The following is a 14549-nucleotide window of genomic DNA, read 5'->3' on the forward strand; positions in this document are numbered from 1 at the left end:
CAGACTCATATGGATGTTGTTTTCCCCATAAAAATAACTAAGAAAAGAATTAATAATTAAGAAAACATTTGTTTGTCCCGCAATGGGGAAAAACACATCTTTGGTGAGAGCAGAAAGTCGGTATGTCACAGAGTGGACCTTGAGTGAAGCTTTGAGCTCAAAAATGTCATACAGTTTAAAACTACCGACAGATGACTTGTTATACGGTTAAATATACTACCTGGCCAAAAAAAAAGTCGCCACATGGATTTAACTAACCAAAGAGGTACGAGACTCCTATTGGATATTTACTGCATGAGTGATTATCTTTCAGCTGACAACAAGTTATTTAACCCCAACTGATGCAATGAGTAGCTTCTCTGTTTTCTTAACTAACCATGTCTAAAGACACATCCCGTGGTCGTGGAAAAGATGTTAGTCTGTTTGAGAAGGGTCAAATCATTGGCATGCATCAAGCAGAGAAAACATCTAAGGAGATTGAAGAAACTACTTAAATTGGGTTAAGAACTGTCCAACACATTATTAAAAACTGGAAGGATAGTGGGGAACAATCGTCTTTGAGGAAGAAATGAGGTCAGAAAAAAATCCTGATTGATCGTGATCTGTGATCACTGAAATGTTTGGTGAAATCAAATCAACAGTAGAACTCAGGGCTATGTTTAATAGTGAAAGTAAGAGCATTTTCACACGTACAATGAAAAAGAAACTCACAGGAAAAGAAAACCACTAATCAATTAGGCTAAATTTTGTTGCCTTCAATTTGCTAGGGAGCATAAAGATTGGACTCTGGAGCAACGGAAGAAGATCATGTGGTCTGATGAGTCCAGATTTACCCTGTTCCAGAGTGATGGGGGCATCAGGGTAAGAAGAGAGGCAGATGAAGTGATGCACCCATCATGCCTAGTGTCTACTGTACAAGCCTGTGGGGGCAGTGCTATGATCTGGGGTTGCTGCAGTTGCTCAGGTCTAGGTTCAGCAACATTATGTGCCCAAAGAATGAGGTCAGCTGACTACCTGGATATACTGAATGACCAGGTTATTCCATCAATGGATTTCTTTCTTCCCTGATGGCACGGGCATATTCCAAGATGACAACGCCAGGATTCATCGGTCTCAAATTGTCAAAGAGTGGTTCAGGGAGCATGAGACATCATTTTCACACATGGTTTTTCCACCACAGAGTCCAGACCCCATTGAGAATCTTTGGGATGTGCTGGAGAAGGCTTTGCACAGAGGTCAGACTCTCCCATGACTCTCACATGTTCTCAGGGTGAAAACTGGTTGTACTTGAAGCTCAGACAGCTCAGTCGCCACCTGGTTCTCAAGTTGGTACTGTAAGTTTAGGACCAGTTTATCTTCTTCAAAAGCACTTCTCAGTCTGCCTTCCTTGAGTCCTGCGCCTCTGCCTCCTACCTCAGAGTCTATTTCAAAAGGCAGCACATAAGCATCGGCATGGAGCCTATCCCAGCTATCATCAGGCGATAGATGGGGTACGCCCTGGACAGGTCGCCAGTCTATTGCAGCTCTAACACAGAGAGAAAGACAACCATTCACACTCACATGCACACCTACAGCCAATTTAGAATCAACAATGAACCTAACCAGCATGTCTTTTTCCTTTCTTCCCTCCTTGGATCTTTGTAAAATACTTAGACTTCTCCCATCATCAATACAAGATCTTGGTGAAAAATGAATGCAGCAGTGGATGGAAATAAATATTGTGACATTGCAGAAGTTTATCGAAACAATGCACAGCGAATGAATGCTATAATCAAAGTTAAAGGCGGTCCAACTACCTTTTTGTTGGTGGCAACTTTTTTTTTGGCAAGGTATAAATGCCGCCGTGTTATGAGGGGAAGATAAATTGTGATGTGATACGTAAGGTGTGGCACTCAACCGAAAGAAGAGTTCCCTCACTAACTGTATGTCTGTGGAGCACATCTAATATTTAATAAGCCTCCTCCTACAGCTCAGTCGTTCAATCAGCCAGGAACACGGGGTCATCCTGACGTTTCACTTGATCCGGATACGAGACATTTCTCTGGTCATGAGTCGGGCTTCTATGTCCGCGTTGGTGTTACTACTTGTGGTGAGTCTGAGGGAAATTTTGAGTCTCTTAGACTGCAGTGTGTTTCACATGACTATTTCTAATAGTGATAATAATTAATAATTTCTCTTGTGTAGTTCTTGTTGTCCAAAGCATCTGAGGCCTCAGAACCTGTCTGTAATAGTGTTAATTCTTGTCATGGACATGCAAACAATAACACTAGCATTCCGTTCTCAGAAAGGATACGCTGTTTATTGTTGACCCTAACAAATCAGTACCCGCCTTCCGTGGATAACTTTGGAGAATTTGTTTAGGATCCATTTATCACAGATCAGGAACGTGCATTACAAAGCATTCGTATCATTTATGACTTCCTGCAATGTCAGTGTTGTAACTGTTGTTATCAACACTGTTAAAGTAATTATAAAAGTCTCCCTCTGCAGCTTTAACCTGTGCGCGCATGCATGCCCTCCAGTACTTGCAAACAAGCATATAAATCGTGGCAGCTTTGCGTCCTCGCCGCTACAAAGCTCAGCGTAAATTCAGTCAGAAGGACCACCTTTATCGACGCCCGTTTTTGATGTAGGGGGATCATTTAGATACTGTCTGATAAGCGTGAGCCAGCAAAGGCTGGATCTCTACAGCAGTCGTAGTTCTTCCTGGACATCCAGTTAATAGTGGCTCCTCTGATTTCCTCTTTTGCATGCCGAACTCAAACTACTGCCACCAGCTGGTATGGAGAGTTATTTCCATTCACACAGGCTCTGAACATTTGTACCAGCTGCCCTTAGGCTGTAGTTTTGCAAAGGCATCAAGTACGAGGCGATACCTCCGTCTGCCGGTATTTGATGTCAGTTTTTTCTGTCTGTACTTTTAAACATTTCCATCTGCCAGTGCTCTGTCTCGGCATCATAACGTTTACTACTGTGCCATCTTAAAAAAAAAAAAAAAAAAAAAAATGCAACTGTCTTTATCTACACGTGATAAAGCTCTTATTTTATCACATTATATGATTATATGGCATTCATCTGAAGGATGAGTGGTAGCGAACCAATCCATTTTCATACCCTCCCTGCAGTAGCTGATTGTCTTCTTTGGTTTTATAAATCTTTCATTCACCCACTGCCCTCACAAATTAAAGATCTTTGTAACAGTAATTCCCTGTAAGTCATGCGTATGCACACAATTGGTTTACATTTCTGTTTTTATATTAACTAAGTTTTTGTGTAAGTTCTTTTTTATTATGCTCAACATACTGAAATCAACTCCACACATCATTCATGGACTTTTCTGTTTGCCCTAACAGACCTTCATTCTCTTCTATTTGGTCCTTTTTGACCTTTAATTATGTTGTTCCTTAGTTTTGTTCTGTGTTTCAGCATTTCATATTTCCGTACATCTTCATTCACTCATTTATCTGGTTTTTGGGTGTTTTCCCAGACCTTTTGTGGCTTCGTCTCATGCATGGCATTGTTTAATAGAGTGCTTAATAATGTAGCTTTTGACATGATACCCCCCCCCCCCCCACCCCACACACACACACAGGGGACAGGGCAGTATGATTAACAAAAGTCACTTTAATGAAACTTACAGAATGTGTTGTGACACAGATCCAGGCTGTTGCTGGTTTGAGGGCCAACTCTGGAGAGAAACTGATGAGAAAAAGAAGATTCACTGTCTCTCCAGTCTCTTTGATGGAAAATGTGGACTACACCAAAAGGGGGCCTATTGCTTTGGTAAGTCACTGCTGCCCAATTCACTTAAATTCTACCTATTGTCTTTGTAATACAAACATTTAATGTAAGATGAAGGACAAAATCACTGTGCCCTCTGATGTGCATCAATCAGTTGTGCACTGCAAGAGATGACTGGTTATGCTGAGGGTAGAAAGCCACAAAAAAAAAAAAAAAAAAAAAACTACAGACCCCTACTTGGTGCAAGGTGAGAGAAATTCCATAAAATGTCATGTGCAGATAGACCAAGGCATAAGGAATATTGCATTGGCTGAACACAGTATTAAAGTATATAGCAGTAGACTAGCTGTGTTTAAAAGTGGGTATGGTGATTGCAAATACTTGCTCAGTCATTTTAGCAGCGTGCAGAGTACAGTATAACATACAGTGTATTGCCTAAAAACAAATGAACAAATTCAGCAGTGCAACAGTGATCTGCAGTGTTAGCAGCAATGCAAACAAAGTACCCTGCAGTATTAGTAGTAGTGCAAATAGTCTGTAAACTGTGATGAAGATTGCAGAGCGGTTGTGTGCAGAATACAGGATTATATGCAGCATAGTGTGAAATGCAATAGTAAAAAGAATATGTGGACTTAACAGTTGTGCAAAATTGATTCATAAATATGGTATAGGGTAGCTAGCTACTGGGCAGCTACTGTCACACTGTTCTCATCTTATAATCAAAGGAAAATTCAAACATCAGTTCAACTCTACTTTTATGGTGCAAATTATTATTTTTCTTTTTTTCTTCTTCTTTCCTAGTGTAGTGACATAATCAATTCTTTTTGAATCTTCCTTTTTCAGATTATATCACGTTTTCACACGGGGGGTAATGTTTTTTACTCCCTGGAAGGTCGTGGTGCAGACCAAGAACCGTACAACGTGTTTACGGTTGATCGTGTCACTGGAAATGTTCATGTGAATGGAATCCTGGACAGGGAATACATTGCCATGTACAATGTGAGTGATTATCACGGCTGATTTCTAGTTATGTCTAGTTATGAGTTATGTGACTACACTTACTGTATAAGAAGTGTAATGGTTGAATTCATTGCAAATTTTACATCTTCTCTCCCAGTGCCACTGGTTGTAAGGAGCATGTGTATTTTTCCTCAACACTGATGTAGTTGTCTTCACATTCAAATGTGCTGATAAACACCATTCATCCAGTGGATACTGCTAGTATTGAACCAGAGTTCAACATAAAAGACCAATAGCTCAGTGACATGTGACAGTGTCTCTTGTTCCTGCTATTAACTTACTCATTGAAGAGGTCATCTTAGCCATCATAGCAATGGTAGCCCCCATTGAGAGATTTGTCTGGTTTTACTTTATCCCCTTTATAAGATCCAATAAATGCTGCTTTTCATTGTTAAAATTAAAATATTTTGCAGTGATTTGCTTCACAGTTTATTTATGTCAAGACAAATGATAAAGATAAAGTTTTTATCTCCTGCTGTTTCAGCTGTTTCCTGTTGCTACGTTCAGGAACGGCACCAAGGCTGACAGAATCTATACCCTAGAAATTCAAGTTGTAGATCAGAATGACAACCCTCCAGTCTTTGCAAAAATGCCTCCTGGATATGTGAATGAGCTCAGTCCTAAAGGTTAGTGTTCAAAATTTGCCTCCCGATGTGTGCCAATGGTAGCTTCTTTCCAATAAGAAACCCTGTATGCTGCAGTTCACACACCCAGTTAGCAGCGACCAAGGAGGCCACTTTTTTTTTATTCATGATGAGCAGGTTTGAAATGAAAGATTTATTCTGTGTAGCTTTATAAGCCATGTGAACTGTATACTGATATTACATTACAAAATGCACAGCAGCTTGCACCTCCTATACTGGACATGGAAATGCAATTTTTTTGTTTTTGTGTCCTTAGCTCTTTTGAGTGTTCCCTTTGAACTAGAACATCAAGGTTTCATATAACGTTGCTATAAAAATTCTGTTTTTGCAGATACTTCAGTTATGAAAGTCGTGGCAACTGATGCTGATGAACCTTGGAATATCAATTCTGCGATTGCCTATACCATCATAGATCAGAGTCCACCTGATGACATGTTCTACATGAAAAAGGATGGGACCATCTACGTTAAAAAGCCTTTGTTGAATAGAGAGGTATGAACTACACCCACAGAAACAAAATATTCTCAAATGAGATTGTGTGTGTCACTTTGTGTTCATATACAGTAGTAACTGGATAACTTCCTGGTGTATGTGTATACTGAAAAGTGAAAAAAAGGTTGCAGCTCTAGCTAGTCATGTAATGAAACACATGCTATTCACCTCAATGCTTTTTATATAGTACTAAGTTACAACAGACATTATGTCACCTCTAGTAAAATCCGACAATATAACCCTTCAGTAGACATTTGGTGACAGTGAGGAGAAAACAAATCTCATGAAACAGGAAGAAACCTTTGACCAGAGACTTCGCTCCATTTCGTTCCTGTAGACTAATATTTTCTCTGATTCGCTCGGGACCTTTTCTGACACAAAATCTCTCATGAAGTTGAAGTGTCTCTTAATTATAATGTCTTCAAATTTCAGAATAAAACCCAGTACATTCTGAGAGTTAGAGGTCAAGACTTCGATGGCTATCCAGGGGGAAACAGCGCAACCGCTACCGTTACCATCAATATCCTTGATGTGAATGACACGCTTTCCACTCTGGAAAAAGAGGAGGTAATTTTCTTTCCCACACTCTTCTATATTAACATGTTATACTATTAAGTGTAGCAGGTACAAACAATTTCAATGGAGGTTTACTGATGGTTCTACTATGATATCTTATTATTTGCTTTGCAGTATGAGGGAAGCACCAAAGAGAAAAAAAAAGGGTGTGGAGGTGATGAGCATCAAGGACAAGGACCCGAAGAGAAACAACGACTGGAGAGCAGAACCTTACTTTAGGTCTAGTGATTGGTGCTTTGGCAGTCGCAGAAAACCCAACCTCGATGAGGTACTGCAGTTTTAATTTAGAAGAAATATATGGCCTGTCACTCCAACCTTTTCTGGGATACATTTTAAAATACAGTAGGTATTTAAGAACTTGACTTGCCCATCATTAAGGAAGTTGATATAGCCATGACCAGGAAGTACCTACTCAGTAAATCCGTATGTACATACATAGAGAAACATTTGACATTTGACTTCACTCTCATATTGGGGGCATCGTTAACCCAAATTTAGCTCCTTTGGGGATGTGAAGTCTCCCACTATACAGTATATATGTGTGCTACATGTTTACAGACTCTGCAAACCTTATTTTAAATTATGTATGAGGTTAAAAAAGTAAATAAAAACAACATACATCCTCATATAAATATTAGCATCTGCAAAGATATGCAAAGCTATGTGGCTTCAGGCGATAAAAATGCATATCTAAAAAAGTGCCATACAACCTTGTTAATTAACAAGCGCCCAGTCCACATCTTTAGGTGTCTCCTATGCCCAACCCAATTTTGCGTTTGCCCCAAAATTATATACTGTGGGTATATGTTTGCTTGTTAAACACATTTGTTTTTTCATCTTCATACACTATTTAAAATGCTGTTTGTAGTATGTTTCTTTATGACCCTGATAAAGGCCACAAGCCAAATCGCGTCAGTTCCAGATTTACTATCATTCATAAAACTATGTTTACATATATGAACAATAGTATCATTTAATTTTTGTGAACCTGTGACTGCGTGAGAATACAGTTGTAACAGTAACAGGTGCCCTAGGACTAAGTAAGTTATCATAGCATAAATTGCAATGATGGAAATTGAAATTAAATAGAAATAAAATTCAAGGATGTAGCATATTGTGGATGCAGACAAAATTCTATCTATTTTATATGCATCAGCCAATATTCTACTAACTTTTGTAAGAGCTAAAACTAGTTGTCTTTCTCCCATTTCACAGCTCATCAAATCAACCGAAGTCGAGAACCAGCCTGAGGAGCCACGTTTTAATCCCAGCATTAAAACTATTCCCGTCTCAGAGCGACCCAACTCCATCAACATTAAAGACGTTATTGCCCGCTACCCTGCAACAGACGGAGACACTGGGAAAACAGCGGAGAATGTCAGGTCAGTGTACGCAAACACACAATATTACTGTGATCTCAATATAAACTGATAAAAGTTAACTGATACAGCTGATTTCTTGTGCAGGTACGCAAAGGGCTCAGACCCTGACAACTGGATAACCATTGATCCAAAGACAGCAGAGATCAGACTGAACAAGATGCCTGACAGAGAATCTCCAGCACTGAAGAATGGTGTATATTACGCTACAGAAGGTAAACTCTGAAAGCTCTATTGTGAAACAGTATTAAAGTAATAGCCATTGATTACTAAAGTCATCAGTAAATGTTACATCATCAACAAGTGTCCAAAGACTGGACGTCCCACTAACTGAAAGATGCAGGGTAAGGGATCATTTCAGAATAAGTAAGGAAATGAGGAAGACCAAACAGAAAGTCCAAAACTCAATATCATGACACTTATTTCTGTTTTTGCATCACAGACATGCCGGCTAAAACAGCCACAGGCACTGTGGCCATCCGGGTGGAAGATTTTAATGACCACTGCCCAGTGCTGACCAGTAACGTGCAGACTATGTGCGACACGGATAGATCTGTTATTGTGAACGCTTATGATGAGGATACACACCCTCATGGACCTCCTTTCCACTTTTCTATCGTCCCAGAAGGCACTGAGGGAAAATGGCGAGTGCAGCATCTCAATTGTAAGAATATTTTTGTTTCTTTAAAAGACATCCTGGATTAATATAATTATATACAAGTGCATGTTAAAGTATAAATATATGAGAATCCTCTACTTTTCTGTTAATTATTATTAAGTACATATAAGTTGCTATAGGTTTCCCAATTAACAGGTTATGATCTACCATCTACCATTAAGCTTGCTTAGACTAGGATGTCGGTTATGAATCTTAAACCATTGGATTACCAGAAAGTAAAATAAAACGTGGACCTTGAGTTCTTAATTTTTCTGCATACATAATGTTTGTCTTGGTTCTGGCAGACACTGCAGCTCTCTTGTTGATGGAGGAGCCCATTTTTCCTGGTGTCTACGTGGTGGAGTTTAAGGTGACTGACATGCAGGACAAGGCCTGTCCAGAACCACAGAAAGTGATGGTCCAAGTTTGTACTTGTGAGACTGAAGGGTTGTGCAGAGTAATTGGTGCCAGCAGCAAACAAGTTGGATTAGGACCAGCAGGCATTGGACTACTACTACTACTGGGCTCCTTGCTCTTATTGTGTAAGTCTGATGCTCATTCTGATGAGAGGTCATGTGATCAATAACTTGGTGATGCCTGTAATGTACTTCAACATGCAACCTGCTACTATTTTGACAAGATTACTGTGCATAGCACACCCAGTGGACAGACTGCATTGTACCATTATGATTAAAAAGCATGGATGATCTTTTCAAGTATTATAAAACAGCTTAATGCGTACATATTGTGTTCCCATGACAACAAACACACAGAGTGACACTTAAGTTCATAAATGAACAAGTAGGACACAACACTGGCTGTACACTAAGCGCCATAGATGGCAGTAAATACCTGCACAATGGGATTATTACAGGAGCAGACACTGCATTGTTTCAGAAAACAAAAACTCCACCTCCTCCAATTCAGTCCCATTAGCACACCACACTGGGCACTTTTAACTTGGACTAAAACTTTGCTGTTGTTTTAGTCATTGCTCTGTTGATGCTTCTCTGCTGGCGTGGGAGAGGTTTTCCAAAGCTCTTTGCTGAGAAGGCTTCTGATATCAAGTCACACCTCAATAACCACAACACCAAGCGCCAGGGAAAGAACACGGTGAGACCTGCCTTCTTAAACACTGTTGACAGGAGAAATATTGGCACACATAGGTGGCTGTTGCGATGATGACTTTTGACAACATGAGAAAAAAATGTTGATCCTGTTCTAACCTTTGGATCCCCTGTCTATATAGAAGGTTCCACTACTGAATGTACCAGTGTATATGGGCCCAGCTCAAACATCAGCAGTGGCACCTGCACCAAGATTTGACTTTCAGCAGCCTGCCAACAATGGGATGAACAGGATGAAAGAGAGTAGCATCGATGGTTTTTCAAGTGGCCACAAAGATCAGAAAGAGGTGGAGAAATTTACGGTATAGCTCTGCCTGATCACTTCCTGGTACAGTACTACAATCAGGTGAGGAGTCAACTTACTGGTGAGAAAGGATCAAAGGCAAAATGAAGCCTCACTCTGCCCAAGCTTGATGCCAGCTTTTTATGTTTATAGGTGACCAGTGGAAATGATAATGCTGGACTGGAGGATTGTCTGTTCGTGTATGACTATGACCATGGCTCTTTTTATGGCTTTTATGGGCTGCTGCAGACGTCTAGAGACTGACAATGACCTGCAATTCCTCAATGACCTTGGCCTGAAGTTTGTCTGAGGTCTGCGGAGATAAGAAGAGCCCAACTGACGTCAAACAAGTGTTGACTCCTCTTCCCAGTCCTGGGGGGATGAGGGAGGGCTCCACCTGCAGCAAGGAGATGGTGGAAGAGAGAGAAAGGAATAGGAGAGGAATGGTCTTTTTGGCATCTGGGAAAAGGTTCATTGCCAGCCTGTTGGTGACGGGAATTTTATGGGATTCAAGTAATACAAGACAGCTGAAGGATACAGGGGAGTTAAACTATCACTGCTCCAGACAGAAAACGGAAAATAAATAGGCCTGAGTTAACATTAAAATAACCAAGCAAACAAAAGCACAGTTATGCATTGTCTCTGTGTGGGCTTAAGAAAGAAAAACATTAGAAATACAGTCCATCATAAAAACAAAAACAAACTTTAAACTGACATGTACACTGAAATGGAAAAATCAAATTTCGTTTTTGGAGGGGAAAGCAGGGGATGGTGTCTAGTTTGCAAAGAATAACTCAAAGTGTAATTTCCGATCAATCAGCAAATACTCTGGATCTGAATTTTTGGGTTGCCACACATGCTTCTCCGCCTCTCATAATCCACCCCCACCCCGACACCACACACAGGACACACTTTACAAATACAAAAATTACTCATCTATAATCTCTTTTCCTTTCTGTGTGCTCAAGTGTGTTTTAGTTATGTGATTAGGTTTGCAGTCACCTATGATTAAATCTCACATTCTGCTGCCTATGTATGTTAATACTTTGTTATCATCTCAATAAGAAGATAATCATGTGGTGTTTGTTTGTTGTAATTCTCTGGAGGTCAAGGTACATGTTTTTATTATTCTCAAGAATGTGATTCATTCACCCTGTCACTATGTGTTTGTGTGGATAGCTAGCATGTGATGTAGAAAAAAAACTATTAAAGTTGGCTTGAAAAACAGTTTTGGCCTAAGTAATTAAATACTCCTTACTTGGGAGTCTAATTCATGATTTGTGCCCATGTGTAGTGATTTAAGGACCTAAGCTGTATCTTTTGGAACTGCAGAACCTGAGTGATCAAAGAAAAAAAGCACGTGGACACAGCTCTTACTTTGGTTATAAAAGGACCGGATGGCTCGTAACAACAGACCTCCGCCTACTCCCTCTGCACCTCCCACAAAATTCCACAGAGAATATGATCATAGGTCTTGTCGAAGTTCGCAAGACATGTAGACCAGATTCTCAAACTCCCTTAAAAGCCCTAAGCAACTCTGTGAGGGTAAAGAGCTGGTCCATTGTTTTCCAAGACCAGAACGAACCCCGTATTGCCCCTTCTGAATCCAAAGTATACCGGTAACTCTCCTTTCAAGTATCCAGGAATAAACTTTCCCAGGGAGGCTGTGTAATAGTTAGAGCACACCCTCCAGACCCCCTTTTTGAAGACAGCTACCACCACTCCTTAGCAGGTACTGTCCCAGACCTCTGTGTGACACTTAATGGGCGAGTCAGCCAGGACAGCCAAACAATATCCAGAGCACTCAGCATCTCAGGGCGAATCTCGTCCACCCCTGGCCCCTTTCCATTGGGGAGTTTCATAACTACCTCAGCAACCTCTGGCAGGGATAAGACCTTGTCCAAGTCCTCAGACTCATTCCTTGAGGACATAGTGGCAGGGGTCAGGAGCTCCTCAAAGTGTACTTTCCACCGGCCAGCGACAGCCCCAGTCCGGGTAAGCAGCACTCCTTTCAGACTAAGCACAGTGTAGGCTAAGCGCTGCTTTCCCTTCCTGAGCCACCGTACGGTTCACCAGAACATCTTTTCGACCAACAGAAAGTCCTACTCTATAGCCTCTCTGAACTCCTCCTACACTCGAGTTTTCAGACCCATCTGTCCTCATTCCATAGTCCCAGTATGCATGAGAACCTCTTCCGGAGGTGAGAGCTGACGATATCACAGACTGGGGCCTCTGCCAGTTGTTCTCAGTTCACCCTCACTATGTGTTTAGGTTTTCCTGGTCTGACTGGCAACAGCTCTTAAAGTTCAGGCTTACTTGTGGTTCCTAGAGAGTCAAAAATAGCGAAGTAGAGCCTTCAGCTATCAGCCTCTTCTCCGGTAGAAGCAGCTCCCAGTTTGGATTCTTGACGCAAACAACCTCCCTGATCAACCTCTTTATATTTAGGGCTTGCTCAGGTGACCCTGGATATTCCCTATTTATCTGCTATAGGTCTAGGCTGCCCTCTCTCACTATGCACGCATTTATGTAACACTGTCTCTTTCTGTTTATCGCTTTATCGTTACCGGCAGTAAGTCAGGCTACAGTTAAGGTAGCATACAATTAGAGGTGTCCCCAACGGTCTGCTGCCAAGAATCCGTAAAGGTAACATTTGAAAGCTCCCTGATATTCGGTGAACAACCTGGTCATTGTTTGAATGCCTGCCCTGAGCTCTTATGTTAATGTGCCGCAGGTTTCTTGTTACCAGAGGGTCATGTTTCAGTCAGGTGTATGACTGAAAGGAGACAATAGAGACCTGAAAAACCAGTCAGAAACACACAGAGGAGTGCCTGCTCACACTGTTCACTCCCCATGTTTTATGGGTGTGTAGGCGCACACACCCTCACACTCCTACTACCGTACTTCAAATACTGCAGAACCATTCTGATTTCACTTGTCCTGACAAGTTAGGGTGGGTTACTAAGAAATACTGCGTGTCGCTGCAACAGACAGTGATAGATACGTCTTTCACTCAGGTATCCATCCTGAGGGTTTATTCACCCCTGTTGCAACTTTTTTTTCCAGTGGTGTTGCATGTTTTAATAAACACACACGGGTTTATGTTCAAACTGCCAGTAAGACTGGTAATTGTTCTTACACTAAAACATATTCATCCTCCTAAGATTCTTCACACCTAGCATTGTCTCCACCTTTACTGGAACACCTTAATAACACAGAGGTATATTATTATCGGTGCGGTGTGTCGGTTTGAGATTGCCATCATATTTGGAAAGAAGCTGACACTGCCAAAGACAACTGAGGTTGACAGAAATCTGTCAGTACACGAAACTGAAAGTTTTGACAAAGAAAAATATCATTCAGAGGAGGGGCTTGATGGAATTTGTTGAACTGTCGACACAGGGCGACAAGGTGTGGCATTTTCTGTTCGCAGGAAAACAGGCACGTCCATGAGTGCGTCATACTTCTGACACCAGTTGTCTGTCTCGGGCTTGTGATGCGGTTTGTTGAGAAATAGAAGGAAAAACTCCTGAGGTCTGTTTCGTTTTTTTTTGTTTTTTTTTTTCTGAAAAACATAGGAAGAAAGCAAGAACAAAAAACAAAGGCAATACGAATTTCTAATGAAGGAAAGGTGAAATGAAAAAACGATTATCATCACAGTTGCTAGCAAACATAGTGACATCATACATTTGATGAAATAAAAAACAAACAGGAAGAAGCTTTAAAAACTCTAACCACTCACTTAAAATCAGTATAATCACGTAAAAAAAAATAAGTTCAGACAAGCCTGTCCAGTGCTAACTCTTATTTCTCAGTGACCATCCTTTCTCCTACACTGTCTTGTCACATTAATCCATCAAGGCAGATGTTTTCCCACCTAGTCTGGGTTGTTCCATTTTTTTATTTATTTTTTTTTTACCATTAAATGAACTGTTGTCAATTGCTTGCTAAGTGGGGAATTGTTGGGTTTCTAAAAATAATGCCATATGGTCTTGACGTCATGAAATTACCTGAAATGTACTGCATTTATTTAAATAAAAATTCTCTGTTTGTTGTCTCATCTTAAAACTGGTTTGTAGCACACTGAAATATACTCTTATGCGAAAGTGCGTGATGGACTCTTAAACATGTCTCTATATCTTTCAAAGAGACCCTAAGCCTTTATCTTTCAGAGATATTTTGAGTAGGTTACACAAATAATACCACACGAATTATAATCTACTAATTTGTGTCTCAGCCATTAACTACATTATCTACAAAAACAAATGACCTTGACATAAACAAGAACAATGAACAAAACACAAAGTTATCTACCTCTTTCCTTATCTGATTTTTGACATTATGAAAACCCCACCCTAGCAAATGTTTGGATTGGTTGACAAAAATGTTGGTTGACATTTGGTGGAAAAATTGGTTGACATTTGTACTAGTAGATTATTACCCTGCCACATAAATTCATGTGAAATTTACTGTCCATTACCATCAAGTTGTATATTACCATCATGGGAATGTAGCATGGGCTGCATGGGCCACAACTAGCCTGGAAGCCAGCCCAACCTTCCCCGTCATCAGTGTTCCAAAGAATGCAGATTTAAGTGTCACAGAGCCCTTTACACACTACGTGATTCAAAT

The 14549-nt window shown here is 40.5% G+C and overlaps 1 pseudogene across 1 annotated transcript; it reads left to right on the forward strand.

Annotated features, from left to right (window-relative positions):
• The first annotated feature begins 217 nt into the window (after window positions 1–217).
• Window positions 218–11211, forward strand: LOC311490846 (desmoglein-2.1-like; annotated as a pseudogene). Its single transcript, XR_014699947.1, has 14 exons — window positions 218–2089; window positions 3658–3783; window positions 4585–4740; window positions 5246–5387; window positions 5737–5897; window positions 6330–6464; window positions 6588–6741; window positions 7689–7855; window positions 7940–8067; window positions 8295–8516; window positions 8816–9052; window positions 9499–9623; window positions 9760–9983; window positions 10074–11211. The product of XR_014699947.1 is annotated as a desmoglein-2.1-like (transcript).
• Window positions 11212–14549: the final 3338 nt, after the last annotated feature.

Source organism: Chelon labrosus (genome assembly GCF_963514085.1).
Source record: "Chelon labrosus genome assembly, chromosome: 7".
NCBI classification, from domain to species: Eukaryota; Metazoa; Chordata; class Actinopteri; order Mugiliformes; family Mugilidae; genus Chelon; species Chelon labrosus.